We start from the raw sequence: 12,252 nt of genomic DNA, 5'->3' as shown, positions 1-12,252 counted from the left end.
GACCTACTGACTCAAAAACACTGAGGGCATGTCCCAGCAATTTGTATATGAACAAGCCCTCCTGGGTGATTCTGATGCACACAGCTGTTTTAAGGCAATATTGCCTGAAATTTATTTTTTGGAATAGTAAGGTCTCTGAAGACAGATGTTATGTGAAAGAGTTCCATGGTCAAATAAGTTTGAGAAACACTGAGTTAAACAAAACTAGATAGTTTAAAGTCCAGAATTCCTCACAGTCTATAACATGTTAATGTGTATGGCTATCTCTAAGAGGGTGATATATTGGGGCACCTGGGTGGCTCAGTTGGTTAAGCATCTGACTTTAGCTCAGGTCATGATCTCATGGTTCGTGAATTCTCGCACCACATCAGGCTCTGTGCTGATAGCTTGGAGCCTGGGGCCTGCCTTGAATTCTGTGTCTCCCTCTCTCTCTTCCCCTCCCTTGCTCACACTCTGTCTCTCTCTCTTGAAAATAAACATTAAAAACATTTTTTAATAAGGGTGATATAGAATGCAGCATTTATTTTTCTTTCTTTTCAGATTTTTAGTCAAATAGTTAACATACAATGCAATATTGGTTTCAGGAGTAGAATTCAGTGATTCATCACTTATATACAACACCCAGTGCTCGTTATAACAAGTGCCTGCCTTAATGCCCATCATCCCTCTAGCTCATCCCTCACCCACCTTCTCCATCTACTTTTGGTTTGTTCTCTATCTTTAAGGATCTCTTATGGTTTGTTTCCCTCTCTCTTTTTTTCTTTTTTTTTCCCTCTTGCATATGATCATCTGTTTTGTTTCTTAAATTCCACATGTGTGTAAAATCATATAGTATCTGTCTCTCTCTGATTTATTATGCTTATTATTCTTAGCATGATACACTCTAGCTCCATCCACACCATTGCAAAGGACAAGATTTCACTCATTTTGATGGCTGCATAATATTTCATTGTGTGTTGTGTGTGTGTGTGTATTGGTTTCAGGAGTAGAATTCAGTGATTCATCACTTACATTCAATACCCAGTGCTCATCATAACAAGTGTCCTCCTTAATGCCCAATATCCATCTAGCCCACCCCCCACCCACCTGTGTATATATTAATAATACCACATCTTCTTTATCCATTCATCACTTGGTGGACATTTGTGTTCTTTCTATAGTTTGACTCTTGTTGATGCTACTGCTATAAACATTGGGGGGCATTTACCCCTTCAAATCTGTATCTTTGCATCCTTTGGGTAAATACCTAGCAGTGCAATTGCTGGATTGTAGCGTAGTTTTTTTTTTAACTTTTTGAGGAACCTCCATACTGTTTTCCAGAGTGGCTGCACCAGTTTGTATTCCCACCAGCAGTGCAAGAGGGTTCCCCTTTCTCTGAATCCTCACCAACACCTGTTTTTTCTTGTGTTGTTAATTTTAGCCATTCTGACAGGTGTGAGGTAGTATCTCATTGTGGTTGTGATTTGTATTTTCCTGATGATGAATGATGTTGAGCATCTTTTTATGTGTCTGTTAGCCATCTGGATGTCTTCTTTGGGAAAATGTCTATTCATGTCTTCTGGCCATTTCTTAACTGGATTATTTGGGGGGGGAGTGTTGAGTTTCATAAGTTCTTTATAGATTTTGGATACTAACCCTTTATCAGATATGTAATTTGCAAATATCTTCTCCCATTCTGTAGGCTGCCTTTTAATTTTGTTGATTGTTTCCTTCACTGTGCATAAGCTTTTTATCTTGATGAAGTCTGAGTAGTTCAGGTTTGCTTTTGTTTTCCCTTGCCTCCAGTGACATATCTAGTAAGAAGTTGCTATGACTGAGGTCAAAGAGATTGCTGCCTGTGTTCTCCTCTAAGATTTTGATGGTTTCCTGTCTTGTATTTAAGTCTCTCATTCATTTTAAATTTATTTTTGTGTTTGGTGTAAGAAAGTGGTCCAGTTTCATTCTTCTGCATGTTGCTGTCTAGTTTTCCCAACACCATTTGTTGAAGAGAGCGTCTTTTTTTCATTAGATATTCTTTCCTGCTTTGTCAAAGATTAATTGACCATATAGTTATGGGTCCATTTCTGCGTTTTCTATTCTGTTCCATTGATTTGTGTGTTTGTTTTTGTGCCGGTACCATACCGTCTTGATGATAACAGCTTTGCAATACAGCTTGAAGTCCAGAATGGTGATGCCTCCAGGTTTGCTTTTCTTTTTCAGGGTTACTTTGGCTATTTGGGGTCTTTTGTGGTTCCATGCAAATTTTAGGATTGTTTGTTCTAGCTCTGTGAAAAATAGTGGTTGTATTTTGATAGGGATTGCATTGAATATGTAGATTGCTTTGGGTAATATTGACATTTTAACAATGTTTGTTCTTCCAATCCAGCAGCATGGAATATTTTCCATTTCTTTGTGTCCTCTTCAATTTCTTTCCTAAGTGTTCTATTGTTTTCAGAGTACAGATCTTTTACCTCTTTGGTTAGGTTTATTCCTAGGTATCTTATGGTTTTTGGTGCAGTTGTATATAGGATCAGTTCCTTGATTTCTTTTTCTGCTTAGAATTCAGCATTTAATAAACTCACTTGACATCAGAACCATTCTTCATGAGTTAACTCTTAGGACAGGTGTTCCATGGACCAAACTTTGGGGAACATTCTTCTATAATTTCTAAAAATCACTGAAATAATTTCAGGCTAAGGATACAGTTTATAAGTTTACATTTAACATGAAAGTTTCCAGAGAGGCCAATTCAAACTTCTGAATCATCATTTCTGTACAGCACTCCTTTCCAGGCATCTGGCAAGCAGAGTCACTAAGATCCTGTTTTCCTCTTTTTCTCACAGCTACTCCCATCCTTCTGTCCTAGAATTATAGGGTTTGGCATCCCCTAAACCACATCAGTGGCCCATTCAGTTTGAGAATTATCTAACATTGACTGAGCACTTATTCTGTTAGAACAGAATTTTGCTATGTGCTTTCTTATGTGTTATCTCATTTTATCTTCATACCAGCCCGGTGAAATAGATGTTGTTATCAATATTTTACAAATGAACTGTAGCTCAGAGAGGAAATGAATCTCGAAGTTCCATAGTCAGTAAGAACCAGACCCAGGTCCCCAACTTTGATGTGATAGATTTCAAACCTTCTACTCATTCTACCATTTCCACTGCATACTTAAGGCTTCTAGGATCACCCTGTGGGCTAAACTATTGACTGCATGCCCCTATCTTTTTAAGAAGTATGATCTGAATTCCAGATTAGCATAGACCTGGGAAGGGTAATATATTCAGAAATGAAGGGAAAGACCAGGTAAGTTTTGCTAAAGTAAATAGCTCTTCCTTTTGGAACAAAACCAGAACAGTTCTACATATAAAATAAGTCTTTCAAAAATCACTAAATATTCACTGATAATTGAATCATGTGGATGGAAGGAAAGACAGTATATGACTTGGATGCCCAATCAATTTGGGTGGACAGAACAATCCCTGTAAAAGAACAACACAAGGTCACATATGCCAAGGGCCAACTGCACTGAACGATTTCTCAATGCTACAGGGGTTAAAAATAAGTAGAGATACCTTCTTTGGCTGGTGAAGAATTTCAGCTCAAATCTCAAAATCTATAGTAGAGAAGGCTGAGCAGTAGTTCTGAAGAAGGATAAAACAATGGGATTTGGAAGACAGTGTGAATGCTTCACAGAGAAGTTCTCCTCTTAAGGAGCCTTGATGATAAGGCAGGACTTTGAGAAGCCCTGGGACAGTGACTTGACTGGAAAGTCAAGGAGATGTCTTGTGCAGCAGTGTGATTTCCAAGTTTAGAATCAGCCTCAATTCAGGCAGAACTATGCCTAACCACCGTCACAGGGCCATATTTACAGGAGAGGCCTGACTCTCCTCAGTCAATGCAAACACGACTTGCTCTTTCAACTGACAGGCCGGCTCTTACGTGAAGTCATAATGCAGGGATCTATTGGATTCATCCCGAGCAACCACTTCAGAATTGATTCAGCACATCAGAGTATCTCTGTACTTGCTCTCAGGACTCGCCCCTTCTCTTTTGTCACTTATCTGGAGTTGAAAGAAGTGGCTGTGACTGACTCCATTCCCAGTGGGGGTAACCCATGGGGTTTTTTTTTGGGGGGGGGACCAGAGATAGGTTAGGGAAGCACTACAGGGAAGCATTTTTCGTTGTCTTAAGTTTTTATGGCATTGACTGCTTAAACTATATAAATGTATTACTTGGATAAAAATGAAAACTTATAAATAAATTTGATAAAAATGAAATTTAAAAAATACTTCAAGAGTGAAGGGAAAGTGAGCTTGGGAACCTTGGCCCATCCCGACGCGGTGGAAAGAACATGGAGAGTCAGAGAAGGCTGAGTTTGATTCTTGCCTCTGCGGCTTCTCTGGAATAGGGTCCTGGCAATGCATTTTGTCTTTACACCAGGATTTCTGCCTTTGTAAAATGGGCCCTGACATGTACATCACTAGAGGAGGGGACAGGAGTGGGTCCCAGCCCCCCCGGGAGAGACCAGGCGTGCCCTCCCTGCCCCTTCCGTGGCACAGGAAGGACCCCCCCCGGCTGCAGACCCTTGCAGATGAGCTCAGCCCATCAGGTCCCTGGTTTCACTTCTCGGTAAAAATTGTTGTTTTGGTTTCAGTCTTCCACAGCATTTTGCATGTTTTCCATAGTCTCAAGGCCCCTGGCAGGTATCGGCCACAGTTTCTCTTGTGTTGTTGCAGAGACCCTAATAGCTGAGACCCTAGTTTGCCAGAGATAGTCCCAATTGACTCTGTTGTTTCAGGTGCCCCAGGTTATGTGGCTACCCTACTCAAAGCACTGGTTTCCTTCCAACATGGGAGCTTGTGCCCAGAAAGCCACTCTTGTCCCTTATGCCAGCAAGGCAGATCACATCTCAGGTACTATTCATGGAGACATAATGCCATGAGCCAGAAACCTCAGTTTCTGGAGGAGTTTGGATTTGGTAAGGCCACTCTCTTTTTATTTATTTATTTTGAGAGAGATTGTGTGTGTGAGTGCAGGGGAGATGGAGGGACAGAGAGAGAGGGAGATAGAGAATCCCAAGGAGGCTCCATGCTGTGAGCATAGAGCCCAATATGGGGCTTGATCTCACGAACTGTGAGATCGTGATCTGAGCCGAAATCAAGGGTTGGACACTTAACCAGCTGAGCCACACAGGGGCCCCAGGCCACTGCTCTTTGCAACTCCTCCTCTTTCTATGAGCATTTAGACAGCTACTTGAGTGATAATAATGGCAAATTATCCAGATATTTTTAGTTTTAACAGTACATTATATTTTTAAAGAGTACTGCTAACACATGGTCATGGATTCTACCCTGCACAACAGCTTGGTCCTAAATATTCAGAGGAAAAGTTGAATACCTGGTGTTGTCACCCAGCAAACTGTTTCCTCTTTACAGTGCTCAGAAACAGCTGGAGAGGTGTGCTAAGCAAATATCAGACATAGATGTTACATTAAGCAAACAATGAGAGGGTACAATACAGGATAGGGAAGCAACCCCATGCAACACAGCTGTTCCAAGAGCAAATAGACCTGTGGGCTTGCAAAACTTGTCTGTAACAGGAATGAATACATTAACTTGGCTAAGCAGAGAGTGTGTGTTAAGAAAGAGATTTTGCGAGCTAGCAAGGTGTAGAAGAAAAAAACAGAAGTCACTAAGGCCAATATTAATAACACCCATCTCAGCATGTACAAGAGAGGCAGTGACCTGGCCAGTATTTCTGGTTCTGTGAATGAGGCACTCTTCACCTGATGTGGTCGACCTGATGTCAACTTTACTCTTAGTTCTTATGCTCTGCATTTGGAACAACCTTTTGATTATGGTTAAGCTTCTCTCTTTTATTTTTAAAAACTTTTAAACATTTTATTTATTTTTGAGAGACATAGAGAGAGAGTGTGAGCAAGGGAGGAGCAGAGAGAGACAGGGAGACCCAGAATCCGAAGTAGGCTCCAGGCTCCAAGCTGTCAGCACAGAGCCCCACACAGGGCTCAAACTCATGAGCTGTGAGATCATGACCTGAGCTGAAGTCAAGACGCTTAACCGACTGAGCCACCCAGGAGCCCCGTAAAGCTTCTCTCTTAAGGAAGACTGTGTTTTGTCAAATGGAACTTTGCATTCTGTTCCTCTGCAGTAACTTCATTTTGTGAAGGAATTAGTTGGCTTCTGATTTTGATTAGACACTTCATGGAGTTTGGTACTGATCATAGGGACTCCAGCATACTGATAGTAATTTCTTATGGAAATTAATTAACACCCTGTTGGGGCAGATACTGCTAATTGCTTATGCCATATCCTCATTTAGTGACACATTGTCACCATTGGTCCATGCTTGGATCTCTTTTATTTACTAATTTTATTACACCATTGACAAATAAAAATAAAATTAATAAAAATTAAAAACTACAAAATAAGATATACACTGATTCATGTATCTCCCTAGTAAATTTGATTCATGTATGGAGCTAACCCTGAGAGATAAGCTTTCTCCCCATGAATGGACAGAATTAGGGTTCTTGATCTGTGTGGGTAAATTGAGGTCGTAATCCCACCTTGGAAGGCCTGTAAAGGGTCATTAGTGGCCTCTTCCTGGCAGACATGCTCTTGACATCATTGCTTGTTCTCTGTGATAACCAATGTGGACGTGAATGCTTATCTTCCCATACTGCCTGTTTGGATGGATGAAAATTCTGGAACAAGCACAAGTAAAGAAATCCTTGACTTTGGGGCGCTTGGGTGGCTCAGTCGGTTAAGCAGCCGACTTCAGCTCAGGTCATGATCTCACGATCTGTGAGTTCCAGCCCTGCGTCGGAGCGCAGGCTCTGTGCTGACTGCTGGGAGCCTGGAGCCTGCTTGGGATTCTGTGTCTCCCCCTCTCTCTGTTCCTTCCCCACTCGCACTCTGTCTCTCTCAAAAATAAAGATTAAAAAAAATTTTTTTTTAAAGAGAAATCTTTGACTTTTATTCTCCTGCTTCTATACCAGGGGAAATCAATTATTTAATTTTCAGGGTGCGAAAAAGCTAAGGATAGCTCCCACGTTTAGCTGTGTACAACGAACAATGCTATGCATTCATTTGCATTACCTGCTTGACTCCTGCTGCAATCTGCCTAGCACCCAGGAAGAAATAAGCCCCTGGTACCTTGGCCACGTGCAGAGTCTATGTCTTGAGCCCTTTGAGTTACCCAGCTGTGACCTCTATTTCCTACGGTGCCCCTGACCTTGGCTCCTCACCCTCCATTCCCAGCCCAGGGATCCAGGTCTGACCCTGATCCTTCTGAATCACTTCAGCTGTGGTTACTCCCACCTGTCAGACTCATCTGGGGATGAGTTGTCTGGGTCCAGGCCGGGCACAGGTGGACAGCAACTGTCCTGGCTGCAGCCCCAGAAGCCAGCACCCCCTCGAGGCTCACCCCAACCCCTCCACAAGGAGGCTCACCCCTCCACCTCACTGGCACACCTCTCTCTGTTCCTCTCACACCTCACGTGGGGCTGGCCACCTCTGCGCTCTCCTCTGGGGATCAGGAGGACCAGGTTTTTACTACCTGACATGTATCAAGCAGCCCAGCTTCTCTCTCCTACCTTCTTCTTCATTGGAATAGCCAGCTTCCTGATGCTAGTCCTCAGTGCTCTAATTTTTCTGTTTTAAAATCATCCCAGTGGTGTTTATTTTTTATTTGCTAGAAAGTGCTTTAGAGAAATGTAGTTCCCTCCTAAATATGGTTTATTATTATTATTATTGTTACTCTGATTGAGATGAGGATAGAATGACGATGATACCTGTTCAGTCAGCAGGGCTCTAATGATTTTCTTTGAATGCTGTTTTTATCCTCTGAAGAGGCCTGCGTGATCAGAGAAAAACAGGAAAGGAACAAAATAACACCATGATCTAGGGTGACTGACTTGTTTTGATTTGCCAAGAATCTTCCCACTTTTAGTACGGGAAATTCCTTATCTTGAGACCCCTCAATCCTGGTCAACTGGGGACAGCAGGCCGCCCATCACCTCTAAAGAAAAAAGCAGTGAGCTTAGAAAGATCATCAGATAGTCTTAGAATTAACACCTTAATCACTCAAAAGTCTTTTTTTTTTTTAAGTTTATTTATTTTGAAAGAGACAGGCAGAGAGCTCAAGTGGGGGAAGGGCTGAGAGAGCAGGGGACAGGAGATCTGAAGCAGGCTCCACACTGACAGGGGAAAGCCCGATGTGGGGCTGGAACCCACAAACTGTGAGATCATGACCTGAGCCGAAGTCAGACGCTTAACTGACTGAGCCACCCAAGCGCCCCTCAAAAGTCTTTTCTAAAGAAAGTTTCTACTTTGTGATCCACTGAAGGATACAACAACAATTATGAACAACAGCTATAATAATAGCACATTTATTGAGTGATTACTACATTCTGGGCAATGTGATAAACTAATGCAACAATGCTGTGCAATCAATGTCATTATTCCCATTTTCAGATAAAGAAATCCAGAAGTCCCACAGCCAGGCTTTCACTCTCATACGTTTGCTTCCAACGCCCATTCTTTTTATTATTTATGAAGTTAATAATTTATGTTAGGTAAAAGGAGAAAGAGATGAAAAAGTTGAGTATTTGAGTAAAGTCTAGTTCCAGCGCCATTTATCTGGACATTTACCTTGATTTTTCAAGAAACTGACAATTTATTCTGTAAATACAACCAAATAATTACTTTGGTAAACTTAGAAGAGAAGGATACTCCCCTCACACAGATTCCTGTCCTAAATCAACAGAGCACATCATTTTTTATGGTAAACTACTCAGGGCACTCCACTGAATCAGGAAGAAGACAAGTTTATTATCACCGTCATTATTTAATTTCAGCTTAGAAGTTTTAGAGCCAAAAATATGAATATTTAAAAGATTAAATAAATAAATATTAGCAGAGTGTCGACATAATTACTGTTTGCAAACCCTGGTGGTCTACCTGGAAAAGCTATGAATAGCAGACGGAAAACTTCCGGCTCTAATAAAAGATACACTGTCACAACATTAACCACTGGGAATTTCTAACTGGGGATCATGAGGGAGTTTTATTTTCTTATTTTTCTTGCGTTGCACACGACATGATAGCGATGAGACAGGGGCCAAAAGAATCATCCTGAGAAGTGACCTTGTTCAGCGGTAACTCACCCTTGTACCACTTAACCGAGTGCAGATCTTGTCTGAAGGAAAGGAATATAGGGATCGAGGGCAGCCAGTCCCGGAAGGGAGGCCAGGGAGTTCTGTGGTCTGGTCTGAAGGTGGAATTAGTGGCCCAGAAACAGGGGGCTGCTAGATCCAGAAGGAGACCCGGGAGGAGAAAGCCCTCCCTGGCTCAGAGCTCTGTAATTGTTGCAGCACCCTGAAAAACATGAAGCACAGAGGGGCTGCATTGACCGTGATCATACCATTTATCGACAAACTTGGCACATTTCTTGAGACTGGAACAGGACTCTTAATAATTACACCAGGTGTCAACTCAGACTTCCTGGGTCAACCAACCCACGTGCTTACTCTTGTGAATGTACCTTGGGCGGGTGCTAGGGGCTGGGGTGTGCTTGCCAAGGCTGCTCTGGTGGCTCCTTCTGGTGGTTCCAGCTGACATTGTGGGGTAAGATTCTGAGTGACCATAGGAGTCTCAGCTCCTTTCTCATGGAGATATTGTTTGCCAATGCTTGGGTTGCTGTAAGACTTGGAGACTAGAGCTTGGGCTCCATACTGCAAGGAAGAACTGTAGCACATATATATACGTATGCAGTAAAACCTTGGTTTGCAAGCATAATTTGTTCCAGAAACATGCTTGTCATCCAAAGCACTTGCATATCAAAGCAAATTTCCCATAAGAAGTAACGGAAACTCAGCTGATTCATTCCACAATCCAAAAAATTCATATAAAGGGATTACAGTACGGTAATATAATACAAATCATAAAGAAAATACAAAATATGAAGAAAAAGAAGCAAATTAACCTGCACTTACCATTGAACACCTTCGTGGCTGGCGTGAGGGAGACAAGAGAGAGGAGGGTTCTTGCGTAGAATGACTTTGACTATCACTAACAGAATCACTGCTGTCTATTGGCTCAATGGAATCTTTTTCTTTTTGTGCAACTTTAACCTTTGGGTATGACACTTTCGCCTCCTTTTGAGGATTTCACCGAAATGTGACATTGCACTGTCGTTAAACAGCTGCATTGCTTACACTGCTACAGCCTTATTCGGGTGGCGCTTTTCTCCAAAATTTTGCGCTGTTCCCCACATGTTACACATCTCCCTAATCTCATTTGAAGTGAGAGGTTCCTCTCCCTATTTATCCTCCTCCTCTGCAGCAAGGGAGAGAAAGAGAGGGAGGGAGAGAGAGAGACAGAGAAGAACCACTGGCTCAGCTGGGATCATGTGATGTTGGGCATCACATACCACTCGTGTTGCAAGGCATCGCTCGTCTATCAAGTTAAAATTTGGGGCGCCTGGGTGGCGCAGTCGGTTAAGCGTCCGACTTCAGCCAGGTCATGATCTCGCGGTCCGTGAGTTCGAGCCCCGCGTCGGGCTCTGGGCTGATGGCTCAGAGCCTGGAGCCTGGTTCCGATTCTGTGTCTCCCTCTCTCTCTGCCCCTCCCCCGTTCATGCTCTGTCTCTCTCTGTCCCAAAAATAAATTAAAACGTTGAAAAAAAATTTTTTTTTAATTTATTGGAAATATTTGCTCGTCTTGTGGAACACTCACAGAACAAGTTACCTGCAATCCAAGGTTTGACTGTATATGGAAGGGCATAGATAAGTATATGCACTTGTGTATGGATTTATATGCACTTACTGATGGAGATATACTTACCTGTGTTTTTAAACTTTCATCTGAGAACATAGGCCATTTCTCTAATAATAGCACCCTGAATTTCCCTGAGCCACACTGGCCTATGGATACAAAAAGCCACCCTGCCATTGATTTCCAATTTTCCGTGGCTCATTTTCCCACGTGGTATGATTTCCTAGCCCCTGAGAATCATCAAGAGGTGCCATGTGCTTAACAAGCTCTGCTATCTGAGTTACCCTAGCCGCTGTGTCAGGAGCCAGTACCTTTACTGAGCCTCAAGCAAGCACAGCAGAGTACAATCAGGGTATCAAAGGCGGGCAGCACTAGAAACTGTAACTGCGGATACAGTGGATTCCTGTAGGGAACAGGCGTGGGAGGGAAACCTTACTTTTTAACCGTATGCCTTTTTGAATTTTGTCTATGTTCTTGTAGCCTTCTTTCAGGGAGAGAAATAATTTTAAAATGTAAAAAGCTGTATAGGCAGCTGTGTAGGAGCCTGCTAGAATGGCTCTCTGGTTTCTATGTAACAGTGTGATGGAAAAAAACACAGCAAGCCTGCTTATGCGCCAGCACGTTCCAGGCAAACGAGTCATTTTACTTCTCGGGCTTTGCTCAGGTCCAAGGCAAGGCTTCAGGGGTCTGGGGACAGAGTTGTATGCCAGTCACTTGCTCTCATTCCCACTGTCCCCTGATGGTTAAGTCTTTGCGCTGTGGTGATCAAACTCATTCTGCCTGGCTTCTCAGCCTCAAGCCCTGAAAAAAAGACTCCGCTGGGTCACTCAGAAACTCACCAGACATTCCCAAGAGAAGCGGACCACCGACAGGGGACCCAAACAAAGATTGACATGAGTCTAAAGAAAAAAAGGTTGTAAAAAAAAAAAAGAAGGTAAACGCTCTGAAAAACGCCAATTAGAACCGACAATTGTTTTTGAAACCCTGTAAAAGGCCCTTGACTAAATTATGAACATGTTTTACCAACTTCCTCTTCTGTGCAGGGCAGTTAAGCCGTGAGCACATATTTATGTAGTTAGTGTTATGGTTACAGGAGCTGGGCCGGGGGAGGCTTAGCTCTTCACTGAAGGACACTTCTAAGAAGTGCTATCTTGGGGCCCAGCACATTTACAACAGTGCCTGAACACAGTAAATGCTTAATAAATGTTAGTTCTTTTTATTATTATAGCTGTTTCTATAAATTCACCTGACTTAGTATGTCAAAAACTAAAATCCATTTTAAAAATCTGGAATTTAGTTATCTCGGGAGAGCAACAATGACATCTCAAGGCCGTGTATCATAGTCTTAGCAATAATTCCTCTCTCCGGAGTGGCAGGATCTTCTTTTCGAAGGTGCTCAAACACGATTTGTTCAAGGGGAACAACGATTAAGATAATGCTATGGGCTCTGCTGTCACCTAGTGGAAAATTA

This window comes from Prionailurus bengalensis, chromosome D1, assembly GCF_016509475.1.
Source record: "Prionailurus bengalensis isolate Pbe53 chromosome D1, Fcat_Pben_1.1_paternal_pri, whole genome shotgun sequence".
NCBI lineage: Eukaryota > Metazoa > Chordata > Mammalia > Carnivora > Felidae > Prionailurus > Prionailurus bengalensis.
The sequence above is the reverse complement of the archived record's forward strand: the minus strand, read 5'-3'. Positions refer to the sequence as shown.